Source organism: Podarcis raffonei, chromosome 9 (assembly GCF_027172205.1).
Source record: "Podarcis raffonei isolate rPodRaf1 chromosome 9, rPodRaf1.pri, whole genome shotgun sequence".
Lineage (NCBI taxonomy): Eukaryota > Metazoa > Chordata > Lepidosauria > Squamata > Lacertidae > Podarcis > Podarcis raffonei.
The window spans coordinates 21,923,709-21,942,074 of record NC_070610.1 but is presented as its reverse complement, the minus strand read 5'-3'; the positions used below and the strand labels follow the sequence as shown (position 1 = coordinate 21,942,074).

General features: G+C 43.7%; 1 protein-coding gene and 1 pseudogene across 4 annotated transcripts in view; one reads left to right on the top strand and one right to left on the bottom strand.

Moving 5' to 3' along the window:
• SLC7A2 (solute carrier family 7 member 2) overlaps positions 1–18,366 on the bottom strand; it is a 69,359-nt gene that overhangs the window by 39,164 nt on the left and 11,829 nt on the right. For 2 of the 4 annotated variants that reach the window (XM_053404472.1, XM_053404477.1), the window contains exon 1: positions 11,312–11,447. The exons of the other annotated variants lie outside the window; for them this stretch is intronic. The gene's annotated coding sequence lies outside the window, so the exon portion shown is untranslated. Of the gene's footprint in view, positions 1–11,311; positions 11,448–18,366 lie in introns of those variants that run through there. 4 annotated transcript variants of the gene reach the window in all.
• LOC128421539 (claudin-4-like) lies at positions 14,890–16,272 on the top strand (annotated as a pseudogene).

Genomic DNA, 18,366 nt, shown 5'->3' with positions numbered 1-18,366 from the left:
CAAACAGTGGTTTTTTCTGTCAAAAGGTTTATTTTAAGAAGAATATCAAGTACAAATGTAATTGAATCAAATGTGAATGCAAAGTTGGGCTTTGGGTAAGAGCAAGCAGAGATTGTGCCCGTTTTACATCAGGACCCTCCTACCAGTTTAGGGAAGTCCTCTCGAACTCACATTCTTGGCATTCATTTGAAGCACTTTGTACCACTTTTAACAGCCATGGCTTCTCTCAAAGAATGCTGGGGGCTGTAGTTTGCGAAGGGTGCTGGCCTCACAGAGCTGCCAAGTTCCTCTTGGTGTAACCCCCTTCACCATATATGATGGGACAGAACATTCCCGTTGCCTACAAAGAAATGCTCTTGTTCCTCTTGGCTGCTGCTGCTGCTGGACAGATCATAGCAAGAAACTTCAGCTGGACCAAAATGCAGCAGGAGATATACTGGCTGGGGTTCCACTTAGAATTCATATTAAAATAAAAGCTGCACTGGTTGCTGGTTCATTTCTGGGCCCAGTTTAAGATGGTCACATTGACGTTTGAAGTTCTCAGCAACTTGGTCCCGAATATCTGAAAAACTGCCTCTTTCCATACAGACCCTCTTGGATGTTAAGCTCAACAGAGAAGCCCTCCTGGCAGTTCCAGTGCCTCAGAAGGTTGGGTGGTGGCGACAGTGGAGAAGGCATTCTCTGTAGCAATCTCTTAAGTTGTGGTTTACACACCCCAGAAATGCATTTGGCACCTTCAATAGTTTCCAGTGTCTTTAAAAGCATATATATATATGTGTGTGTGTGTGTGTGTGTGTGTGTACACACCCACACACCCACACACACCATCTTATTTTCCTGATCATAATTTGTTTTCAACTTATTTTAATATTGTATGTAACCCACCCAGGGACCTTGTACTGAAGGAGGAGAGGAGGTTCTAACTGAGATGTACTAATTGAGATGATGGTTAGCTGTCACTGTTGTCCTATCATACAAGGAACAAGAGCAAAGCTGGGGAAAAATATTTAAACTATAATTTTATAAGTAAGTGGAGCGGATGATACTGGAGTGTGGTAAAATCATGAGTGACCGCTGGGATAGCTCAGTCAGTAGAGCATGAGACTCTTAACCTCAGGATCATGGATTTGAGCCCCATGCTGGCAAAAAGACTCCTAGATGGTCCCTTCCAATTCTGCAATTCTATGATTCTATGAATGACTGAAGTAAAACAAAGCTACCATGTTTTTTGCTCTATAAGACCCACCAGACCACAAGACGCACCTGGTTTTTGGAGGAAGAAAACAAGAAAAAAAAATTCTGAATCTCAGAAGCCAGAACAGCAAGAGAGATCGCTGCACAGTGAAAACAGCAATCCCCCTTGCTGTTCTGGCTTCTGGGATAGCTGCGCAGCCTGCATTCGCTCCATAAGACGCACACACATTTCCCCTTACTTTTTAGGAGGGAAAAAGTGAGTCTTATAGAGCAAAAAATACGGTACTTATCTCAATCTCACCCAACCTAGCAATGTTAAGGCCTTCCAAAGAGGCTATGGTTTGGACATGTTTAAAAAACTGAAAATTGCTGTGTAAGAATGGGAAATGCAACAGTGAACCTAACAGCATCCAGAACAGCATGCTTTTTTTTATCTACTTTACTAAAAAGAACAGTTGCAGTTAAGAATCATAACAGCAGAGTGATTGTACACTTGCCTTCTCACACACATTGGTGCTATTCAGACTTAACACTCAACTATGATTTATCATTACGTGGAGAAGCCTTGGGCTCAAGCACTTCCCTTTCCTCCTCCAGCATGGCCACAAGGAGAGCATAAGGCAGGGGTGCAAAACCTATTTCAACCCAAGAGTCACATTCCTTTTTGGACAACCTACCGAATACCACATTCCAATGGTGAATAGAGCAACCAATGTATATTTTACCTTTGTACAGCAAGCTAGTTTCCACATGAACTCACACACCCCCCTCTACCCTCCATCCGGACATCCATCTGGCCCCCCACCAACAGTATGTGGCCCCTGGAAGGATGCCCAGAAGGGAATCCAGCCTTCAGGCTGAAACAGCTCCCCACCTGGACCATACTAAATGTTAAAGCCACAACCACCCTTTGCTTTCAAGCACTGCAGTAACTGACCGCTGTATTTTAATTCAAGTTTTAAATAACTTGATCGAAAGGAACTCCCTTGGGTGGGGGAAGTGGCCCATTGTGGTATCAGTGAACAATGCGAGAGGTCTGACAATATCTGAAATGCAATATCAGCAGGGTCACTATAGTGATTAGGATAATATTTTCTTTCAGATTCTTTGCAACACTTGGCCAACATCTTGGTTGACATAAGAAGCTGAGCAAGTCTTCATCTGCAAATACTTTCAGATGTGTTACTGAACATAACAGTAAGACTCTTTGTTCCTTGAAACTGAAGCAACCTGAATTTTCCCCTTTTACAAAATTTGAGTCCAAATACCTGTTCCTAGGTTGGTTGCTTTTTAATAAAGTAACAAGATCTTTACTGAGTTCACACATAACACTAAGCCAAACAATAATTTAGCAAGCCTGATAGGCCACATTTAGAAAATTGTGACCACTTTGCTCCTTCCTTGGTCCTGCTGGTGCAGCACTACTAAAAACATTTTACATGTGAACCTGGACTTTTGGTTTGTATCTCCCAACAAACCAAGAGAAGGAAACAAAACTTGGCTACTGTTTGGAACAAGACAAACCAGAAGCCTGGGTTTGCACATTTAATGGTAAGTCAAACCATGACTTCACTTCTCAAAACAGCAGGAGCAGTGCAAAAATCTGGCTGCAGGTTGGCTTAATATAAACCCCGACATATGTCCTACAAATAAACACAAAATAGATCACATTTTACTGATACAACAAAACTTTATATTGCAGGGCAAAATTGTAAAAATTCCAATCTCAAGAACGGGAAGGGAAGAAATTTTGTTCCTTAATTGTCCTGAATTGGAAAAGTTTTCATAAAATAAATACTGAAAACATCTTAAATAAGTTAGTAACACCATGCCCCATGTTTAAATTGTACTCTTTGTCAAAACAAAAAGTACACAAATTTGATACACTAGAACCCAGATTAAAACCTTGATTTTTCAGCATTTCATCTTAAGCCTTGCTTTACCTGAAATAATTAATGTTTAATATAAAAATGGTTTTATACCATTTTAAACATGAACAAGATACTAATTAGAATGAATGTTTTTTATTCTACTGTACAGCAGGAAAACTGGTGAACAGTCTCAGAAACCAATATGGTAAGAACTTTATATCACAAGTGCAAAGTCCAATGTGCCACAAACTTTTGGTACTAGGTGACCCAGGCAAAATCCTGATAAAATCCAGCAGAGGATGATTTTGGACATCTGTCAAGAGATTCTGAAAAATATCTCCTATACCCAAAACTCAGAGAGGACCAAAATAATTGTACAGACTTACACTCCTGTTACTCCAGGAAGTTTAAAGGTTGTCTGGTGCAATTTGACTATCAAGCCTTCTAGGTTTTCATTACTCTGGTCTTTTGTTATTTAACCATCCTTGATATTTTACACTCCATATACAAACAATGCCCACATCTGCACGCAACCCTAAGCCATAGTCAAAGTCAAAGCAGACAACAAACTATGACTTATTTTTGTTAACAAACCATACTTAAGCACTGCACTGTATTCAGACACAACACTAGGTAAAGGGACCCCTGACCATTAGGTCCAGTCGTGACCGACTCTGGGGTTGCGGCGTTCATCTCCCTTTATTGGCCAAGGGAGCCGGCGTACAGCTTCTGGGTCATATGGCCAGCATGACAAAGCTGCTTCTGGCGAACCAGAGCAGCGCACGGAAACGCCATTTACCTTCCCGCTGGAGCGGTACCTATTTATCTACTTGCACTTTGACGTGCTTTCGAACTGCTAGGTTGGCAGGAGCAGGGACCGAGCAACGGGAGCTCACCCCGTCATGGGGATTTGAACCGCCGACCTTCCGATCGGCAAGTCCTAGGCTCTGTGGTTTAACCCACAGCGCCACCCGCATCCCGCACATGCCACTAAGCCATGGCTTATTAACTACAGTAATGTTCATTTAAACCATTGTTCAAACTAGGTCTATAAAGTTCAAACTAGGTCAAAAAAGAGTGCATAAAATTGCTGTTTGATTCAGTCACACCTTCTTGTTGGCATCCGTCTGTCTCAGGAGACTATGGAAGAGTGCACCCTCAGAGTTAAAGTCAAACTGCTAGAGAGTTACAGTGCCTGTTGTGGCTGTAGAAAATGATATGGGAGAGACATGTTTTTATTGCAGGTAGAGCAGATGAAGGCATCCACATTGGCTACCCCCTAGGTTAGTACTAGCACTTCACCATGATTGAAGTAGGCTCTTTGGGTCCCAGCCATTATTCCTAAGTCCTGTTAAAGTTCTAAATATATAGAAGGGAACAGCAGCATGGTTGGAACTGTCCAGCTTAACTGGAGAGACTGCTGTTGTGGCAATCAAAGCTAAAAGCAATAGTGACACACTAGAAAAGTGCCTTTCTTGCTCACACAGATGAAACTTTAATCAATTGTGGTTGAAAAAAATCAAATATAATACTGGAGACTACCAAAGCAACTCAAAATACCTTCTATGCCCGTTGCATTGAAATTACACTAAAACAATGCACTAAGAGCAGCGAGAACCCCCAATTTTCATGCCATGCTTTCTACACCAGTCCACAATACTCCAGAAAGGTTTTCCCACTAGCTACAAGGGATAATGGGAAATTATCAGATATGATTTTCAAATCTAATTTAATTAGGTGGGAGACACATAACAAAAGGAAGCAAGAATGAAGCCTTGGTTTCCAGCAGGTTAGTTCTGCATCACTCATCCGTGGACAAGAAAGTGCATCGTCAACAGTAATTTAATGCAAGTTTTGTTCTTCTTTAGTATGGTTCACTGAACTAAGTGCAACCCCATCTGTCACTACATAGGGTAAGAAAAACAGGCAAACTGATAGAAATCTCACTTCAACATTGCTGAAATCATGTTCTTTAGCACCTAAATAAACAACCATGCACCATAGTTCTAAAGCCAGTTCTATATCTGGATTTCAGATGTTCATCAAGAAAAATAAAACTATATAAAACTAACATTTATTCAAATTATATTTACACTTAGAATTGTTTTTGTGAGAAATAAAAATATCTAATTACTGTATATATGGTGGTACCTTGGTTTAAGAACAGCTCTGTTTATGAACTATTTGGTTTATGAACTCCACAAAACCGGAAGTAGTGTCCCAGTTTGCTTTACCTCGGTCTAAGAACGGAAGCCGAACAGTGGAAGGGCACCAGCAGCGGGAGGCCTCATTTGGGAAAGTGTGCCTCGGTTTAAGAACAGTTTCAGTTTAAGAATGGACTTCCGGAACGGATTAAGTTCGTAAACAGAGGTACCATTGTACTGAACAATATGGTTTCAAAAGTTTCAGAGTTCCAACAACTTCACCAGTCCCAGACCAGTTGTGAAATCAAGCGAACAAAATGACAGATCTCTGCTTTACATTCTAAACCAAGAAACCTCACTTCGTGTCTTGATTTTGAGATATTGAATCACAATCAGTAAAAACACCCTTCACACTTTCTTGCTACTTGCTTCTACAGAATTGCTCAGGGGTCATACGACAGAACACACCATAGGAGTGTTCTTGGGATACATTTTACAAAAGGATTCCTCTTTGCAGGAATATACAAAACAATCCCTATCCCAAGTTGTGCAGTGTTTCGCTCTGTTCATATGTGTTAACTATGGCTTGATGCTATCTTTTAATGAAGCTCCATTCTTTCCAGGTGCAAAACAATAGCAAAAGAACAGGGGGTAATATTTTGTGAAGTGTTATTATCCGTTGGAAGCATCCATGTCACATGTGAAATCTCTACAAGTTAACCACAGCTAACTTCTATTGAAATCAATGTGACTTAAGCTTACCATTATTCAAGTCCCCTTCCATTGCTTTCAAATTCAACTTAGCTGCAGCCGATCTTCGTGCAGTATCCATTATTAGGCTGCCTACAAAATACACTCCTCCGCCATTCTGAAAGAAGAGCCTTGAAGCCAGCAACCATTAAACCTGCAATGTCTGTAGACATGGTACATTCCATGTTAGGTATTCCTTTTGCTACAGGCAAAAGCAACAGTGCTCCAGCAGAATTCAGTGCATCAATTGCATTATGGTGTTCCCACTGAAATACAGGAATATGATTTGAACTAAAAAAATAAATCCCTTTACCTTTTCTCCTTAATAAAATGTTCCCTGTGATTAACATTTCTTTAACAAAAAGAGATGGATGGGCCTTCTCTATTCCGTACCCATAGTTGCCATGGCCAAACTAGGAAGAAGGTGGCAACAAGCAAAGCAAGAAAAAAGGCTTCAGATCAGCACAAAGTGGTTGATGGAAGAGACCAACTTGTTAGAATGTCCCTGCTGCTGCACCACCTTTTTTGAAAAGTTTTACCTGCCTCTAGCATGGTTTGAAGATTCTGAATTACAATACATCAGGATTTTCAAAGCTATCATTTGTTGACTGAACCAAGTCAAAGCGTGCTTTGGCACATGTGTTAAACGGTCTCCCAATGCCTGGATATCTATGTTATCAAAAAATGTATAGAGGCGATGCATGCACTTCTGTAACCCAAGAAAATCTTTAATAAAAACTATTTTTTTAAAAAAACTATTTTGTGAATTAACACCGTCTGAACTTTTTCTGCATTTTATTTTCCTGATTTCACTTTTTACAATCCCCCACCTAATCATGTATACGTGTGCTGATATAAAGCACAGTAGTCCATTAAAGCTTATGCCATAATAAATTTGTTATTTAAGGTACCACAAGACTCTTTGTTGTATCAGGTACTTTCATGTTATTGCAGTTGCTCTTATTAGATGTTTTGCACATCTGCCACGCATCTTCAGAAGAACACCTTGATACAGAGGTGGGCAAAAGATAGATCAGAATCTGCTGGCAGAACTCTGTGGTAGATCACTGGGTGATTTCCAGTAGATCAACAAAGATGGATGACTCAAAACTGGGTAACAACAGGAATAAAATTAATCTCCTTCCCTCCCTCAAAAAATTAAGAAAACATAGTGGTGAGGAACTGGACTGGATTGGAAGACTTGCAAGTTAAGTTTGGGTATTCAAAATAAATTTATGGACTATGAACTATGAATTTACCTATATGTCTTTTGCACAAAGCTCTGCTTGGTGGATCTCTAATAATTTACATCTGAAGTCTGCCTATCTCTATCTTAACATACCAAAAAAGAAATAACTTTGCCAAGTGTAAGAAGATAAGAAGAGATAATATTTGACAAACACAGTTGCCAACTTTTTCCTTACAAGGTTCATATGTGTTAACAGCTATGTGAAAAACTGAAATGTAGGCAATGAAGCATTTTCTCCAACATGCATATGCAGTCAAGGGAAAGCTTCACCTGTTGAATTTCTGCTTCTGATGCAGCTGTTTAAGCACCACAACACTGCCCGAAATAAAGTTGGCAACCTTTCTCAAAAGCAAGTAGCACCAGTTTTAAACAGAATTTGCTTCCAAGTGCTCATTAATTATAACCAAAGCAACAGGGTATACAACTCAGTAAAATCAATGACATGACTCCCTTATACTCTTAACAGATCTGGAATATATCCACTGTAAGCATCTTGCATAACATGGTTAAGGAACTTTTAACTACTGCAACATTTTCAAGTATTTTGGTTTTTTCATCACAATGGGGTGATAAGACAAAAGCCCAATTCCATTATCAGTTTGTTTAACTAGACAGAAACACTATTGTTGCCAGTTCTGAAAGATGCAAAGCACTTTCTCCTGGCCTGTAAACAGATACTTACCTAAAAAACAAAATGTGCAAAGAGGCCCTGCTAAGAGTGAATGCTTGCCTTTTTCAGCCCACGGTTTCCACTGAATACAAGCTGTTCAAGAAAGCTGCACCAGCTGCTTGCTTTGTTGAAGCACAGCCAATTTAGCACAGCTTTCAGATTCTGCTCAAAATTTCTTGTCAACTGACCAAAAAGTGCAAACGTAGGAAAGAAGGGCCCCAGCAGGGGTATACGACACTGATTGTGGCCTGAAGAAATGTTCTTTGGGTACACAAGTGGTCATTATTCAACACCCTACTGCTTGCTGCAAAAATAAAGCAAAACGCAAGCACGTGTAAACAAACACACACATGCACAAAGTGGGCGTTAGTTATGCGCATGCTAATTACACTACTCTGTTCACTTCATGTGAGCGTTAAAATGCATGTTTGCAGTATACCTAATAGAATATGATGGCCCAAGGTTTGATGCAAGGGCTACATTATGCTGCAGAACTGATCCATTTGTTTGCCCTCCCCCAGAAGAAGAAAAGACTGAGCACTGAAAACATAGTGAAGATCTTATATCTGAGAATCTTTCAATACAGTACAGCCATTTCTCTGTAGACACTGCGTAGTAGCTCCACAACAAGGGCCGGTAATGAAGCACTGTCAGGGGCTGTTACCGTCCTATCTGAATTGTTTTCCTTAATATTATTCTTCCTTTCAGCAACCTAGCAGTGCAGACATGGCCTCAGCTTTCTCCCATCTAAGGTCGCATCTACATAGCACAAGATGAAGTTGTGCCAAACCGAGAGCAGCTCTATGCCAATTGCGCAATGTCAGAAGGCATTTCTAAGTTTGGGAAGATGGACAACCAAGAGACCGCCGTCATATATTCCATGAAGTCAAAGAGCACCCTTGTATAGTCCTAAGTTGTTGTGGATCTCTAATGATCTAGAGCAGACCATGCACAGCTCATCATTGCCTGTCAAGGAATAAACTATACTAGAGCATTACTAGAAATTGTGAATAACACAGGACTGCCGCAGTAAATGGCAGCCCTGTATCAAATTCTCCTTGCAGTGTGTAACAATGGACACATGTGACATATCAGATCTCATTGTTAGTTTTCCCTTACATACACACCACAGCAGAAACAAAGGATGTGTTTGCAACCAAGGGTGGCAAACACACACATGGTACAATGTCTAGTGTTTTCATATTATGGGGTTTTCGTTTTTAGCACAGTCCCTTTTTCTTCATCCAATTTCACCGTCAGACATTTACAAAACTGGCCTAGGTCAGCTTACTTGAGCTTCATGCTTGAAGCCTGGAAGGATTTCCACTCATTTTCACAAGCCATGCAGCTTATCTGGTCTGGGGATAAATCAGGGCTCCATAAGTTTTTGGTGGCCAAATTTATGCTTGCCAAAGACCCACCACCACACTGAGCTTCGGAGGCATAACAGCAGGCATGGGCAAACTCGGCCCTCCAGATGTTTTGAGACTACAATTCCCATCATCCCTGACCACTGGTCCTGTTAGCTAGGGATGATGGGAGTTGTAGTCCCAAAACATCTGGAGGGCCGAGTTTGCCTATGCCTGCATAACAGAGTACCTCCAAGGACCAGTGCAATCTGGAGATCCTGTAGATTTCCTCAGCTGAAAGTAGCACAGCGGGTTTTGACAATGGCATATATGAGTTCTTCCCCCTTCCCAAATGCACAAAGCTTGGTCTAGAGGTAGAAAGGAGAAGGGCTAGACAGAGAGCAGAAAACCCGCCAATTCCACACTTTCTTTACAACAATCCTGGCAAGAAAAAAAAAACAAAGCTACAACCTCCTTTAAATCACACTTTCAGTTAAAACTGGATGTTTTGGTGCTTTACCTTGCCCAGCTGAGGCAAAGCCTGAGAGGTTTAATTTTGCAGTGTGTACGGCAGTGCATTCCTGTCACGGTCTTTGCATGAATGGCACATACTGTCATGAGGTAAAACTATAAATATACATTGCTACCAGCCTGAACCAGCTCAACCCAGAAAATGTGACAGAATCAGCCCCCACCCCCAGTCCCAAGCTGTCCTTTACAACATCAATAACACTAACCAGGGATAGCAAACATAAACAACCAGGGAAAGGAGAAAGAGACAGAACGAGGGAGCTTGCTAGCTTATTTTTAGTTTGCATCCTACTAACATACATCTTCCTTTTTGGGCTCCCAGAAGCCCCGATTCAGGTTTCAAGCCACTTTGTGTAGAGTACTCTAGGGGCTCCACTGCAGCTTCTTCCGAGACAAGTGGCTTAGGGACACGCACCCAGGTAGTAAGTGCTTCAAAATCGGTAGAAAGTGTAATTGATACGAACGTTTGAAAAAGGAGAAGGTACTACTACTAAGGTCACCACCTTTCCTCCTGGCAAGATTCCTGAATCTTCTGCGAGCGTCAGGGCGGGCAGAGACTCAATAAGCACAGGCGCAAAATTTCACTGGCGGGAGAAGAGGCCTTCGCTGAAGTTCTGCCTGTCCTGCGGCTATTAATGGCACAGGGGTTGTTCTGAACTGGGGGGGGGGGGAGAAGAGCATGTGTTATCCTTGCAGGCATCTCTCTCCCACACACAACAGTCCAGCATGGACAGCTCAGCTGGTTAGAGCATGGTGCTGACAACGGCCAGGTTGCAGGTTCGATCCCCATATGGGACAGTTGCAAATTCATCCCTGCATGGCAGGGGGTTGGACTAGATGGTCCTCAGGGGTCCCTTCCGACTTGACAATCCTAGGATTCTAACGGACCAACAGTGGGATAGAGCATAGTGCTGACAATGCCCACGTCGCAGGTTCGGTCCCCTTATGGGGCAACTGCAAATTCATCCATGCAAATGTTGTTGAACTACAACTCCCATCACCCCTAGCTAGCAAGGCCTGAGCTCAGGGATGTAGAGAACCTCTGGGCTAGTTGGTCCTTGGGGTCCCTTCCAACTCTTACCATTCTGTTACGGCAGAATGCGATAATTAAGGAAACTTAGCAAGCTGCCCGCGTGCCCAAAGTGGCAGATAATGCACACACGCCCAACACGGCGTCGACACCACCCACCCTTCCATATCGCGACTTCTACAGGGGCAGCGATGTGTCGAGGAAGCACCACGCGCCTAAAAGGAGATCCTCCCGGCCCGGCCCCTCGCGAGGAAAAGGAACCCGTTCCCACGTGCAATGGCCAAACAGACACGTGGCTTTGCAAAAAGGTACCCCACACATACACACACACACCCTTGACGGGAACCCGCCCCCCCCCGCAAAAAACCCCAACAATAATTCGCTTCACAATCTGCTGGCCGTGTGAAGCGCACCTCACAACAGCTCCAGCTTCCCGCCAGTTCCAGAAAAGACGCCCATAGAAGGAGGCGGTGGCGGGGGAAGGAAGAGGACCGGGAGGGCGGGGAAGGGGACTTCCACTCACTGGAGCCGGGCGGCAAAGGAAGAAGAGGGCGAGCGGGAGGGCGAAGTCTCCGGAGAGGAGCCTGTTGCTCGCTTGCTGCTCCCCGACAAGCCGCCTCGCGCGCGGGAGTTTCCCACAGAAATAGCGCCCCCCCCCGTACCCCTCGCCCAGCCCCCTCCCCACTTAGAACGGCCGAAGCCCCTCCCCTCCCTCGCGTTCCCCCCGGGGAGCTCGGTCTGCGCGCGGGCCCGCCCAGCTCTCCCAGCCAATGGGTAGAGGAGGCGGCGGCTGTGGGCAGCCCTTCGCCGCTGCTTGCAGACCTCTGGAGCCTGGGGAATGGGCGGCAGGCAGCCAAGGTGCCGTCGGAGGGATGCGCCGTGCATTTCTTCCCCCGTGCATTTCTTTGGAGAGGGGCGCATTGGAGTCCGCACGCGTCATGCGCGCACATCGGGAGGAAAAAAGCAGGGGGACAGACGGACACACAATTAAAATGAATTGTTTTGCTGAAGGCCTGGAGATTAATAGCGTTGGATCAGTCCTATGGACATCTTGCTTGAAGCTAGTTGCAAAGGCTGGGTCTGCGCGGTTGCGACCCAGATGCGCGATTAGATGCTTTAGATCTCACCGTATCTCCTCAGAAGAAAGTCCTATCAGTGCCGGATTTACGTATAATCTAAACAAGCTATAGCTTAGGGCCTCACTCTCTTGGGGATCTCCCCAAAAAATGTAAAGGGGAAAAAACTGGATGTAAAATTTCAAAATATAAGATAAAAAAACAAGTTAGAGCTTAATAATTATTTCACTATTAATATACTTCTTCTTAATTGTATTTTGAACCCTGGGCTCCCAGGTCATAGTCTGACATTCTAACCACTATACCACACATCCCTCCGGAATGGCTGAATTTTTGCTTATCTGATTATTTTACTGTAAGGTAAATCAGAGACTGACCCTATTTAAAAATGAAAACTAGATTACAAACAACAGTATTTCTTTTCACCCTTATATATGATACAGTGTTATTTGGAGGGGGAAGCCTTAAGGAGAGAAGAAGGGCTAAGTATTAGAAGGTTTGCAAGATATAGTCTTGATCGAGCAACCTTGCAAAGGTGCATCCAGTCTTGTAGGGAAACCAGCTTAATTATGCAGCTGCTTGGAGAGCTTTAACTCAAGCATTTGTCAGGCTTCATTCACTACGAACCCCAAAATCTGGGATCCCTTCGAAACGGGTGCCAAAGAAGTTGCTTTGCAGTGTAAACACGTTTTGCAGTGCCCCACAAATGGAGTAATTGATACAGCAAACCTGGGTTCATATTTAATGCCCCCAAACGCAACATTGTCTGATTCACTCTAAAATGGCAAAAAACTTTGGCAAAGGTTTTGCAGTGTTTTGGTTACCCTTTGACCCCAGGTTTGAGTGGCTATTGCTCCATTTGTGGGACATTGCAAAATTTGAGGGTTTCGTTGCAAAATGTGGCAAAATCTTTGCCAAAGTTTGATGCCACTTTGGAGTGAATTGGACAACGCTGGATTTTTGGTTCCCCTTTGACTCCCAAGATGAGTGGCTATTGCTCCGTTTGTGGGGCACTGCAAAACATGGGGTTTTTTGCTGCAAAACGCTACAAAACAACTGCACATTTTGGAACAAGCTTTGAGAGGATCCCAGATTTTGGGGTTCATAGTTAATGAAGCCCATTTGTCCCCCAGCCTGCCACATACTCTGTATCTGTGCATAGAAGGGTTAGCTAAAAACACACTGTCAGATCTAATTGGTCTAAAAAGCATTGCTCTAACATACTTCAAAGAGTCCTTTTGACTGTGCACAGCAACTTAGAAGGATTACAGTGCTTACCCTTTCACTTAAAATTCTTATTGTCATGAAAGATCAGACACTAGAAGCTCTCAGGTTTAGCCTAGACTGACTATCCATACTATTATAATCCCTCTGATAAATGTTATACTGCATAGTGAAATCCTTTGATGTACTTCAGAGTTAACATGAGGTTTCTTTCTCATGCATTCTATGCAGCACCCAACTGTTAAAACAAAATATGCCGTGTTACTCTGCCTAAATATTTTTATTCCCTTAAATGACTTATAATCCTGTCACTAAACTCTGCCCACATTTCCCCTTGATTTTTGTCTGTAATGATAAACATACAGTTGCCAGCAGACAGGCTGATTGGTTTACCCATCCAAACAAGAATGAGGGAAAACCATTTTGCTGGTAATAAATTATATGATTTACCTTTCACTAGTCAGCTTGCAAACCCTCTCTTACACCCCACTGCTGCAGTACCCTATTTCTCCATCCCATTTGAATCTCCCTGCTAAATTGGTCATCAGTACTTTTTGACCGCGAGAGAATATGTGCAGTTTCTAACATCACTATACTATTTGAACTCTGGCCTTTGTCCTTCATGCTAACAGCCAGGGAGAGGGAGGGGGGTTCCACTCATTTGCTCTCTAGCACAGAACCACTTCCTTTGATACCTTAATGGTCCATATGTAGGGGCCATTACCAAGAAACCTACATGGCTGTTTCAGCAATTGGATCCTTGTTGGATCTAGGAATTGTAAGGGACTCTGGCATACAGCTTACTCCCCCCCTGCTAAACTCAAAACACTATGAATCATGCCAGTGCACCGCAGGTGAGGGTAACTGAGGTTGAGAATTGGTGGCTTGCTTAAGGCCATCCAGTGAGTTCATGGTACTTTCTCTGTCTCCTAGACATTGCACAACGTAAGCTAATTTGTGGCACTTATCCACATCCCTAAGTAGAGGGTGATATGTTGAACCGGAATGACGCAGCGGATAACCAGGGGAAACATCCCTCTGCAGGGTAAAGTGTGTCTAACGCCAGCAGGCTGCATCTGTTTAGCTGGGCCTCCTCCACCCACTTCTCCACCCCTTGAGGGAAATGTTATTCAGAATCAATAATGTCTGCAAGGAGAAAATAATGTCAACCAGTACATCTCTTTTGGATAAGAAGGCAATGCCCTTTGGGGCATGCTACAAATTTATTTGGCAGGACAACAAGAGCAATTTTAAACTGGCCTGACTGAATCATAGCTACCCACTAGATAAATACAAGATTTTATTATCCAGGACAGTGTGTCCTTTAACCTTTACTGAATATACACACATACTGTGGCAAAAAAACAACTGAACAGAGACAAAAACCAAATAGTGTGAAATAAATTATTTGTGAAAAGATCTGCTTATGGCTTGTATGTTGTCGGTTCGAGAAACCAAATAAGCACATAAAATAAATGGTTGTAGCTGCAACCTATCTCCATGCACTTTGAAGAAGTTCTGCTGTTTCTACTAGGATTACTCCTGAGTAAGCAGGTTTCAGATTGCAAGCTGTGGAAGGAGAAATCAGTTTGCACTAGATTTTATAAATAGTCACCTATGACTGCTACCTCCGGTCCACACAGACTTGGGCATGCAACAGGAGTTATTTCTATGTAAACATGCATAGACCTAGACTGTAAATATCACAAGCCATTGAAACTAATTATAAGAAATTAACAAATGTGTATATTTGCCATTAATAATCAAGGGTAGTAGTCAACTGAGTTTTACTTAGAACTTGCCTCCTGAGGATTTGAAGCCTTTTCGCTCCTTGGGTCCCGTCAACAGGCTTGTCGTCCTCACCTTGAGTCATGGCCTCTGCTGGATTCCAGATCATGGGCATGGCCCTGACAGTGGTGGGCTGGATCGCGACCATCATAACCTGTGCCCTGCCCATGTGGAAAGTCTCGGCTTTCATTGGCAACAACATTGTCGTGGCGCAGATCACTTGGGAAGGGCTGTGGATGAACTGCGTGGTGCAGAGCACCGGGCAGATGCAGTGCAAGGTCTACGACTCCATGCTGGCCCTTTCTCAGGATGTGCAGGCAGCCCGTGCCCTGATGGTCATCTCTGTGCTCCTGGCTGCTCTGGCTCTGATGGTTGCCATCGTGGGGGCCAAGTGCACCAACTGCGTGGAAGACGAGGACACCAAGGCCCGCATAATGATTGTCTCTGGCGCAGTCTTCATAGTGGCAGGGATCCTTTGCCTCATCCCCGTGTGCTGGTCAGCCAACACCATCATCCGCGAGTTCTACAACCCGATGGTGATCGATGCCCAGAAGAGGGAGCTGGGAGCTGCCCTTACATCGGCTGGGCATCTTCTGCCTTGTTGATCCTCGGAGGAGCTCTGCTCTGCTGCAATTGCCCCCAGAAGGAGAGCAACAACTACAGCGCCCGGTACACAGCTGCTGCCTCTCAGCCCCACAGTGATTACCCCAGCAAGAACTACGTCTAGGAAGCCCACCTCAGGAAAACAAAGCTGTCATCATTGCTGACCTGAAGCTCACCACTGCTTGGGTCCCCTTTGGAGGAGCAGAGATGCATCCCTACTGGGGCTCTGCACAGAAAATATCCATCCATCCAAAGAACAGAACATCTGATAGTCCCATGACTTTCCAATGTGCTTGTCCCATCAGTATTTTCCCCCACCCGCAAATGTTACCACTACATTATTGTACAGACCTGCCCTACGGAAGTCAGAGCTCTGCTTCTAGAGAACATTCTCTACTCTTAACTGGTTCTCCTCGATGTATGTAGAAGAGATGCTGGACCTTGGGGAAAAAAGAAAAGTCACTTCCAAGTAGTTCTTAATGATCAATGTGGGTTTTGTTCTTAGGTTTCCTGGATGCTCATCAGGGGACTAAAACTACTAATATTGTCCTGGAGGTCACCGTTCAATATGGTCTCCGTTTGGGGGCAGAAGTGGGTGGTGGAAACGGGTACTCCAGAAATGAGTTTATAAAGCTGTGATGCGTTGTACAATGTTGTTTGTAAACAAAAGCGATGTGGTCTCTTTTTCTCCTTTTTGCTAACTCACTGCAATTCACCATGCATGCATTTAATATTGAATGCCATTTTATTTCTGTTTTTTATTAGTATGACCTGAATAAAAATACAGGCTTTTTTTTATATATATAAAAAAAAACCCCCTGAGTTTTACTTAGAGTAGACCCACTGAAATTAATGAGTGTAACTTAGTTATGTTTATTAATTCCAATGGGCTTGCTGTCAATAAAACTTAGTTGTAAAAGGTAAAGGTAAAGGTACCCCTGCCCATACGGGCCAGTCTTGACAGACTCTAGGGTTGTGCACTCATCTCACTCTAGAGGCCGGGAGCCGGCGCTGTCCGCAGACACTTCCGGGTCACGTGGCCAGCGTGATGAAGCTGCTCTGGCGAACCGGCACCAGAGCAGCACACGGAAACGCCGTTTACCTTCCCGCCAGTAAGCGGTCCCTATTTTATCTACTTGCACCCGGGGGTGCTTTCGAACTGCTAGGTTGGCAGGCGCTGGGACCGAGCGACGGGAACACACCCCGCCGCGGGGATTCGAACCGCCGACCTTTCGATCGGCAAGTCCTAGGCGCTGAGGCTTTTACCCACAGCGCCACCCGCGTCCCTAAAAAACCACCCATTAATTTTCCCACAGTTGTAGACCACCCTAATAATTTTCCCACAGTATCAAGTGTTGGTGTATCTGAAATTTGGATCCCTCCCCAGAGCCCACCCTGATGTAGGTGTTTATTTTTTTCCTATTCAAAATGTACAAGTCACTCCTTCCCAGAGAAAGAGAACAAGAAATGCATGGTTTATTGCAGATAGACTTGCAATAGACCATGTGGTTTCCAATTTAAAGTACCATACCCTTGGGAATGAAAAAAGGAGGTTTATGAGGGGGTAGGGTAACAGGAAAGGGGCAATCATCTCGCCAGAGACAGAGCAAACAGTAGCAACACATATGTAGCACATTGAGCAATTAGGTATTTTTAAACATAGCTCAATGCAATGTCATTGCCAGTGAAGCTGCATAGACCCATCTAGGTAGAAGGTATAATTTTGTGTATTTGTGGGTTTCAATCAATGGCTTTGTTGCTGCATCTGCTTCCTGCAATCAAACTCTGCTAGCTTTCTGCTGGTTTAGAACAGTGTTTAAGAAGGAGCTTTTCATTTGATCCAAATAGCAATGCTGTCTGAATGAATGCTTCTGTGTAGAGGGCAAATGTGGGCTGAGATGATGAAGCAAGAAGTGATGATAGGTCAAAAACAGATGATGATGTACTCATATTTGCCATCTCTCCCGCAATAGTTTATAGTTCAGCCTCCCTCAATCTTGTGCCCATCAGATATTTTAGCTGTGCTGGCTAGGGCTGATGGTAGCTGCAGTCTGGAGCAAATGAAGGACTTCAGATTGGAGATGGCTGGTCTAAAACATGAGGTTAGATATCAATAGATGCATGCTTTCACCTGAGTGTTTCTCTTGTCTAAATGAGTCATTGGAATCCATCTCTTCTGCAACTTCCCTCTCTTTGTGACACTATATGGCCTGGATTGCCTTGGTCAGAGATGGGACCTAAGTTGGTTGGATGGTACCTTTGTATGCCTCCTTTCAGCAAGTCATGCAACCAAGCTGGTGCCAGATGTATTATTCTGCTTTCCTTTGGACCACATCAGTGAGGCTGGGGCTGGCGGGTCTTGTCGTTTGGGCAGCCCAGGACCTCCGTACATACTGCCCAGGCTAGCACCCCAGGGAGGTCACTTTGTCACTGCTAACACAGCAGTTTGACTTCACCCGCAGAGGTGCGCTCCATTGTCTCTCAAGACAGATAGATGCCAATAACAACTGTTATCCTTGCCAAAAAGATTGGCCACCATAGTTCTATTCAACTTACTGTTTCTTTACATTCAACCACATTGTTATCGTTTACTTTTGTTGTTACTGTTGTTGTTTTGTTATTAGTATTCTATTAGATAGGCTTCCTTAAAAAAAAAAAGATGGAGGAGCACATAGATACAGAGGCCATCTTTGCAGAATCTTCCCATTTCTCCCATCTTGTACCTCTTCACCTTTGGTGGGAAATTAATATGACAGTCATTGTCCATGTCAAACATTTATCCCAGCTGACAATTGAGCACATCTGTGTTGGAGAAGTTATGAGGCATTAGCAAGATCAGATCGTGACAGTTTTGTTGTTGTTGGGCTTTTTTGGTTTTTTACTATTG